This window comes from Haemaphysalis longicornis, unplaced genomic scaffold (assembly GCF_048455015.1).
Source record: "Haemaphysalis longicornis isolate Haplotype H1 unplaced genomic scaffold, Haemaphysalis longicornis Haplotype H1 scaffold_20, whole genome shotgun sequence".
Lineage (NCBI taxonomy): Eukaryota > Metazoa > Arthropoda > Arachnida > Ixodida > Ixodidae > Haemaphysalis > Haemaphysalis longicornis.
Genome location: NW_027526296.1, coordinates 1,469,790 through 1,478,854, shown reverse-complemented (window position 1 = coordinate 1,478,854; position 9,065 = coordinate 1,469,790). Strand labels below are relative to the sequence as shown.

Here is a 9,065-nt window from a genome sequence, read left to right as displayed (position 1 = left end):
CAGTATTCCCATCACCAGAGCGGGGAGCAGTAAACGTGCGCTAAAAAGAAGTATTAAGCGCACTGCAGGGATTCGTGCAGCAAATTACTTTTCTTAGTATTGCGTATTTATTTGTTACACTGAGCTGATAATTTTAGTGAAAATTGCATGTAATACTATTGCGGATACACGAAATAAAATTAACCAAAGGAGGTTTATTAGGGGCGAACTTGTGCCCAAAACGAGACAAAAGGAACTAGCGTGGCGTTGACGTTGCGAAGCACTGCCCAAATGCGCCCGCGTGATCCTCCTGTTCTTTTAAAGACGATTGTCTTTCTTGGGCTACTTAAACCCTGAAATTTTGGTCTGTCTGTATGTCTGTCTGTCTGTCTGTGACTCGATTCAGCCACACGGACAAAGTAAAATTGATATTGCGCAATAGTCTTATATACTCACAGCCACATGTAAACGTCTAAGCCCGGTTTATATGTTCATACTTGTCAACTTCGTCGAACAAGAACAAGACATTACGCAAGTATAAGACAGGAAATTAGTGCAAAAGGAATATTTACAGTGTTCATTCATTAAAAAATTACTGGGTGCTTGGTTTTTCGATAGTAAATGATATTCTACATCTACTGCAGAAAACCGCCGCCTCCTGGCGGCGTATGAAAAATCACGCGGCAACAGCAACGAAAGGTTCCACTAGCTAGGTTCCACGTTCTGCTTGGAACCCACGTCGAGCACGGTCACGCGGTTCTATAAACCTTGTAGTCGGCCGCCTCCATTCACGCGCGTCTCCGCATACTGCAGCGCGGGCACCGAGGAACCCGGCCTGTAGCAGTGGAACGCGGTAAATTCAAATCGGCTTGCGCAAACCTTTAGTGTGTTTACCTTGGGATGAGCGCGACGGTACAGGAACAGCAGGAGAGGTGAGCGGGAAAGCGAAGGGGGGCATTTCCTTGGCAAATGTCTACAAAGACTACCGTCTTTTGACGACATTTGCAGGGAAAGGAGCAGATACGTGGCCAGTTTGTTTCCGCTCCGAGACATCTCAGCGCGTGCTCACGCGACCCCTTCGCCTGAGAGAGCTCGCCAGCTCGCTGCGAGACCAGGCGGGCACGCGCTGATGCGACTCGCATTGCGCCAGTGCATGTGTCAATATATATATAAGCACCTCTTCGGTATCGGGACGAATCATTTTGATAATGAACCGTAGATGAGCCCAAAGCAATCGTAGCGGCGGCACATAGCTCTCGTTATTTTTTATAGCCAACAGTGAGCTGCAGCTTCCTTTAGAGCGCCAGATAAGTCACGCTGCTTGTAGGCTTATCTAGGCGCTTTTTTTTTTTCGCGTGGTATTGAACGTGCTAATTTAAATTGGAAGTGGTAATCACTCTTAAACGCTTTATTTTCATTCACATATAGGTCAACACGTTTTCATTTTTCTCGCAGCTTCATTTATTTCTTTCAAAACTGGTTTGGCGCTGCGCCTTCCGCGGTTATGAAAGATTGCCGGACCGGCTTCCTCCGAAATACGTACAGACGAAAGCTCATCGACAGTAGAGAGTTATAGCATAGCGGCGAATCGGCCCCGGTACGGTACGTGGTACAACTACGCAAGCGGACAACCAGTTTTTTTTCGCATCTGCTCTTGCGCCGTAGCGCTGGTCGCCTATACCGGGTACCGTTCCGGGACCGGTTCTCTGCTCTGCTATAACTCTTTATTATTAGCGGTATGGTTAACGTTGCCTTTCGACGAGGAGTGAGGCGAAACTACCTTCCATACCTTTTCCGCTCACTAGAAGAAAGCTCACGGAGCAGACACGCGCAAGACATGTAAAAAAAATTGGCCCATCTCCTCGCGAGGGGGACTCGAGTAAATGCGTCGCATAGGGGGTGGGTGTATTGCGTTAACGTTTAGTGTTCGGGGAGTTCGTGCTATCACGTGTACACCACGCAGCTATCACGCCGCTGAGTCGCCAACGCACGCCGCTGACGACGTAGTTTGAATGAGTCAAGGATATGAGGCGCGTTCGTAGCCTTTCATTCAGTGTCGGCTTTGTGGCGCAGTGGGAAGAGCACCATGTATCTCGCGTTCCGCCCACAGGTAGTGAATGCGTTGTATCAGCAGCTTCTTGACGTAGTTTGAATGAGTCAAGGATATAAGGCGCGTTCGTAGCCTTCCATTCTGTGTCGGCTTTGTGGCGCAGTGGGTAGAGCACCATGTACCTTGCGTTCCGCCCACAGGGTCGTGGGATCGAAACCAGGCGCCGGTAAGTATTATTTTTTATGTAGTGTAGGGGGAGGGGTGCGGATCTGTTGTTGAGAGCGAGGAGGGTAGCGTGATGCGGGAGAGGAGGAGTGGGGGAGAGGGTGCACCTGGAACGGCTGTTGCGGACGCCGAGGCACGCCGACAACGCCGGGCGACATCGTGAGTTAAAGAAATGCTCTGCATTTAAAACCATGGCCGACAAAGGAGTTCCTCTCCTGTTCGACCGCCGGAAAGCACGGTGAAGAACCACCGAGCAGCTCCCGTGTCAATCGCCCCTCTCCCCAATTCGTCATGGCCAACTCCGCTTCCTGCAGGCACTGGTTGTTGTTTTCCAAAAACAGGGCAGTTTCCTCCTGTTACTAGATTATATCGCCTCTCCATGAAGGATGTCGGCTTACACCAGGCAGTGTCTCCAGGATGCAAGCGGCGCAAAAACGGCGCGGACCGCACGCGGCCCAAGGCTGTGCCATCGCCGGCCAGGAAACCGGAATCCAGCCTAGCTCGCTGCCCGCACTGACGGCCACACGCGGACTTCTGCTTAGCGTGGTCTTGCACCCACCTAGCCCGGCTAATCTCTGGCCGGCCGAAATTTTGCGACGTTGCCCGGAGCGTCGCAGCAGCGGTGATGTCCGCGTGGTCGGCGCACGCCACTCACGCGAAAATGGAGGTCGCGCTGCGACAACGCCTCCAAGTTATGAAGCAGCATAGTTCGCGGTTTTATCGGTCGTCGTATGCAAGACCCATGTCATGATTCAACACCTCCGTATCTGCTGACGTCTTTTATTAATAGATCCCTTCAATAATATGCGCTGGCTACAGCCACAGGGCAGGAAAACGACCAATGCGCGGGCCTTCACCGAGAGCGGGGTTGTCTGAAGCCCCGTTTACTCGTGAAGAAGACGTTCGTTAAGCCGAACACGAGGGGACCGTGAAAATCGGTTCAGATAATCCGAAGTTGCGCCTGACGGAAGTGTCCGGAGTCTTGCGTGTATCAGCGAGGACTCGCTAGGTTTGGTAAGCACACGGAAGTTCAGTGGAAACGGCAGCTTTTTTCGGTGCTTATTTATCGACGGTAGTACACGCCAGTTAGGAGTTAAATAGGGCAATAAGAAAAACCAGTAATCTATATTGGATGAGAACTTTTAATTAATAGTTTTATACCGGAATTGGAGGGTTATGGGTGTTCCTAGCGTCACTTAATAAGCTACGCTTAAGAGTACCGCCACTTCGTGCACCCGGAACCGTCTGGGGGCCATTTTGTTTCTGACTTGCAGTGTTGCCATCTCTCCCAACGAAACCGCCGCCGGTTGTGACGGGCAGAGTGTGACGGCCGCTCTAGCAACCACGCAGCAGAGAGAGGGAGAGGATAGGCGCCCAAAAACAAAATGGCTGCGTCCATATGTAAACAAATATCACGTGGTGGCGACTGACCAATGAAAATCCTGGCAGCATATCACAATGAGAGAAAAGAGTGCCGATACTCTAAAAGCCTTTATTTAGTGACGCTAGGTGTTCCACTTCTTGGTAAGTTTGAAAAGCGCTGCGTGAGGTTCAAGGTGTCCATCCCGAAAGCGTCATCGTGATTATCTTCATTGTAATTCTGCGGCGGTTACTTCGAGGTGATAAAAATTGTTATCCTTCTACGGTGACGAAGACATCCCGGTTGACGAACACATTGACGTTAACGACGAAGTCGATCCTGTAGCTCCTTTGGAATACGCGTTATCCGACAGTTGTGGTTTCCGTTCCCACCCGGAGTGGGAATGTTCGCCCGTTTTCTTTCTTTCTCACCATTCCGAAAATTCCTATTTTTAGAAAAAAAAAATGAAAACGGTCTCGAACGACATATCATGTGCCCTCATTGGTGTTTGTTACTGTTGGTTTTCCTTAGCGAGCCGCTCATCCCCATATATGGTTTGCGACACTGGCCGATTAATTTCACCTTGTCGCGCGCGTTTGAATGACAGACTGCACACCCACGCGATGCATATCTTCGCGGTGTGGGCAGAGATCCTCCCACGCGTAAAACAAATGCTAAATGTGACTACTTGCCACGGCGCCTACCAGGCGGAAAACTATGCCCACTAGTTCTTTATAACTCATAGGGGCGACTGCCACGTCCTCCGGCATGGTCTGTCACCCATCTGGCTGTCACCCAGGAGGCCCGGGCTCGATTTCCGGTGTCGGAACGGGTTTTCTCTCTCTCTCTCTCTCTCTCTCTCTCTCTCTCTCTCTCTCTCTCTCTCTCTCTCTCTCTCTCTCTCTCTCTCTCTCTCTCTCTCTCTCTCTCTCTCTCTCTCTCTCTCTCTCTCTCTCTCTCTCTCTCTCTCTCTCTCTCTCTCTCTTACGGTGCGTAATATTGCGCCGCCGGCCGTACGAAGTTTTTGTAACCTTGCCTTGCTGAAATCAGAGCTCCTTCTTCCTGAGCGTGTCGGTGCCACATATCGGTCTGGTTCTCGTTAGCAAACAGCCCAAACCGGATAGACATTCTTGATAGCTCGAGGCCTGCAATGTTTTCTCACCCATGAGAAAAAACAAAAAAAAATCAATTGAACATCCATCGGTGGCTACCTTAGATCGCACGAGCACGTCGTCCTCTACCTCGGGATCTGAGAGGCTCGGCCCGATACGCACGCCTTGTACCGGCTAGAAGTGCGCAATGAGGAGATGGAAAAAAAATCTGTTCCGACACCGGGAATCGAACCCGGGGCCTCCTGGGTGAGAGCCAGGTATCCTAACCACTAGACCATGCCGGAGGGCGGTACAGTCGCCCCTATAAGTTCTACAGAACTAGTGGACACTACTGGTTGCCTGGTAGGCGAGGACGTTTTAGGACCATGGGCTTGTCCCAAACGTGCTTTAAGGGCTACCAAAGCTCTGATAGAGTACCTGCAACACACAGGTCTAGACCAGTCGCTGTAAATAACTCGCCGTATCTGTACGCATCAACTTCTTGAACATCATCGCCATCATCTTCATCCCGTCATCAACTGGCGTAGCAAGTTAGGCATTTTAGCCCAGCTAACATCGCCAGACTTCATTAAAGATCGCTCTCTCTCTCTCTCGTCTCGAGTAGTTACAGCTTTTTTTTTTACGCGTAGGAGGCATCATGCAAACGCTGTGAAGATCTGCATCGCGTGGACATGAAGCCTCCAAATGAAAAGCGCGTGCAGTTGTGAAATTAACACGCGAGTGTAAAACCGTCGTCAAAGTTCTTCAATGCTTTGCGTCGGCAACCGCCAAGGAAGGGCGCTGTTACGCAACGTTGTTCTGTCGGAGTGTGAAACCTCTAATTCACCAAGTTCACGAACTCAAATAATATCGCGGAAGCAAGGAAACGCGTTGCTATAGGCAGCACCCAGCAAAAAGGATGTGTAGCGCTGGAGCGTTGGAAGCGTGTCGTCTGCTATCGGGTGTAACCTAGCTGCGCCCTGGGCTTACATCCCTGGGCCGTCTTCAATAGAGGGGCGAGGGGGGGGGGTGGCATAGTTTGCTTACACATAAAAGACGGGGCTCAGGCTGTTGCGGGAGTTTACAATGATTATTTGGCGGCAATCTATCATCATTTTAACGCAAAGTCATTCGAAACCCGTTTTTAATGAAGTAGATGGCTGGCTGACTTTCTGGCCTCCTATTACAATTGCAATCGAATAGGTACCGTTAGCGTATATAAGAAGTATGCACATGTGCACATGCGCGCGCGCACGCACACGCACACACATACACACACTGATGCACGCGCATGTGGACACACACACATCGTCATCACAATTATCACGTCCCCTTCTTTATAACCAGGGGAAGTGTGTAATTCAAAGAATTTAATGCAGTTCCTGGCACTTCAGCTAAAGCCAAGAAATTCTAAGTAATTTTATGTGATTCCTATAAAGTCAAGTAATTCACTTAACCGGCAATGGTGGTGGAGAAACATTTATTCAAGCGAAAGAGGTTAGCGCTTGAAAGCGGGAGAAGCCCTCAGTCCAGGGCCCCTGCGGCGGCTGCGGTTCTGCGTGCCCGGTCCACCAACTGTCGCTGGTCCTCAGGGTCCGAACTGCACAGCGCGGCCTCCCACTGCTCGAAGGTGGGTGTGCGAATAATGGGGGCTGCTGGTGTGTTTTGGCAAGCCCACGTGGTGTGGTACAGTGTTGGATGTTCGCTGCAGTGTGGGCATGTTGGTGGATACATTGTGGGGTGTATGATGTGCAGGAAGCTAAGGTGGGGGTATGTGTTTGTCTGTAGTTGCCGCCAGGCTACAGCCTCCTCTCGGGTGAGCTTCTGGTGCGGTGGTGGGTAGGCACATCTGGCAAGGCGGTGGTGTTGCAGAAGTGTACGGTACTGCTGCTGGACAGGCTCTGGGTCGCGGAGCGACTGGTGCGGTGCCCGGAGGGTGCATGCTCGGGCTGTAGCGTGTGCTCGCTCATTTCCGTCAAGCCCTGCGTGACCTGGCGTCCATATTAGTACAGTTGGGTTTAGGGTGTCCTTGTGCTTTTTTAGAAGTCGGAGAGCGCATATTGAGATCCGACCGTTGCCGTAGTTTCTGCATGCCTGCTGGCAGTCTGTAATTATATGAAGTGGGCTATTCGAAGTTGGAGACGTCATCGCCAGTGCGATGGCCGTTTCTTCGGCTTCAACAATGTTTGTGGTTTTTACGGTCGCAGTGCGAACGATATCGCCCGAGCCGTCAATGACACTAACTGCTGTGGCTGGATGGGACGCGTAGTGGGCCGCGTCCGTGAAGCGCACATGCGGGTGGTCAGAGTACTTCCCTTGCAGGAATTGTACCCGTGCTTGCCTGCGCTGTACGTGATGCTCAGGATGCATGTTTCGCGGGAGCGGAGCAACCCTGATGAGCGTGCGGATGTCTTGAGGAACAGTTTCCGGACGAGGGTGGCTGGCGTCCGCTATCCGGTAGCCTAGCTGCCTCAGCACCGTGCGACCGGTCGAAGTTAGTCTGAGCCGCTCTAGTTGGCTGACAAGGTGGGCATCAATGATCTCCCGCACCTTGTTGTGCACCCCGAGCGCTTCCAACTTGCTAGTGGCAGTGTGAGGAGGGAGGCCTAGCGCTTGCTTGTACGCCTTCCGCAGTAGTACGTCAAGTTGGTCCAATTCCCGCGGTTTCAGCGGTAGGTAAGGCGTACAGTACACCACGCGGCTGACAACAAGTGCTTGCACCAACTTGATGATGTCATCCTCTTTCAAACCCTGGTGACGGTTTGTGACTCGACTTACCATACGCATGATTTGCAAGGCAGTGTGTTTGAGGCGCTGGACGGTTAGCGTTCCTCCTCCGTCTTGCTGGATATAAAGTCCCAGAATGCGGATGGTTGGGACTACGGGGATGTCGCTACCCTGGAGCTTTATTTGTATTGTGGTGGGTTCCATGGCCTTGCCACGTGGCTTGTGCCTCAAAATGATGAGCTCGGACTTCTCCGGCGAACATTCAAGGCCGCGCACACTGGCGTACTGCTGGACTGCGTCAGCGGCTTGTTGGAGCGCATCCTGGATGTCGCCTTCTGACCCACCAGTAGTCCAAATCGTAATATCATCTGCGTAGAGCGCATGTTTAATCCCCGGGATGGTGTTAAGTTGTTGTGGGAGCTTCATCATAGCTATATTAAATAATGTTGGAGAAAGCACCGCTCCTTGTGGCGTTCCTTTGTTGGGCATGGTCTGAAGGGCCGTTCGAAGTGGTCCGATGCCCACAGTCGCCGTGCGATCCGTGAGGAATGCCTGGATGTACTGGAACATTCGTTTTCCACAGTTAGTGTCACTTAGGTTTTCGAGGATGGCGTCGTGGCTCACATTATCGAATGCTCCTTTTAAATCGAGAGCGAGGATAGCCCTGCTGGAGTGAGGAGAAATGTGCGCCAAGACGTCTTCTTTTAGTTGAAGGAGGATGTCATGAGTTGACAGGTGGGGCCGGAAGCCGAACATTGTGTGGGGATAAATGTCTTGGGCTTCTATGTATGGTTGTAGGCGGGCAAGGATCACACGCTCAAAAAGCTTCCCTACGCACGACGTTAGCGATATGGGGCGCAATGTGTCCAGCTTCGTAGGTTTGCCTGGCTTCGGAATGAGCACCATTTCAGCGTGTTTCCATTGAGCGGGTATTGTGCCCCGTTCCCAGTGCTCATTGAAGTACCCCGTTAAGGCTTGGATGCTGGTGTTGTCGAGGTTTCTGAGTACCTTGTTAGTGACCTTGTCTTTACCCGGAGTGGTGTTGCGGGTCAGGGCTTGAAGTGCCTGCCAGACCTCCTGTGTCGTTATTGGTTTGTCCAGCTCCGGGTTGGGATGGCCAGCGTACGTGCGAGGAGGCATGGAAGGGAAAGGCGTGCCAATGTACTTGTCTTTAAGCTTATCCAGCACCTCGTCGTCCCTGCCAGGATGAGAGTGTAGCAAACGCTGGATTGCTTTTTGACTCTCCAGCTTACTCTGCGCGGGGTCCAGCAAGTGGCGGACGAGCTTCCATGTCTTTGCCGTTCCTAGAGTACCCTGTAAGCTCTCGCACAGCTGACGCCAGTTTTGTCTCGTGAGCTCGGCCGCGTACTCCGCTGCTTTCCGCGATATCTCTGCTATCCTGCATTTTAGCTTTCTGTTATGTTTTTGCCTCTTCCATCTTCGTTGGAGGCCTTTGCGTGCTTCCCAGAGATGGAGGAGGTGGGAGTCCACTGCAGGCGCTTCTGTGGTGAGAGCGATCTCTTTCGAGTGTTTGTTAACATCGTGGTGCAGGTCCACGATCCACTGCTCAAGTGAGCTTATGACGGTTGTGTAGCTTTGGGCTCTGTGCTTGCGAAAGGTGGTCCAGTCAGTC

The 9,065-nt window shown here is 51.7% G+C and overlaps 1 non-coding gene across 1 annotated transcript; it reads right to left on the bottom strand.

Annotated features, from left to right (window-relative positions):
* Nucleotides 1-4,937: 4,937 nt before the first annotated feature.
* On the bottom strand, nucleotides 4,938-5,010 carry Trnae-cuc (transfer RNA glutamic acid (anticodon CUC)). Its single transcript has one exon. It is a non-coding gene; the product is annotated as a tRNA-Glu (tRNA).
* Between the last annotated feature and the right edge of the window lie 4,055 nt (nucleotides 5,011-9,065).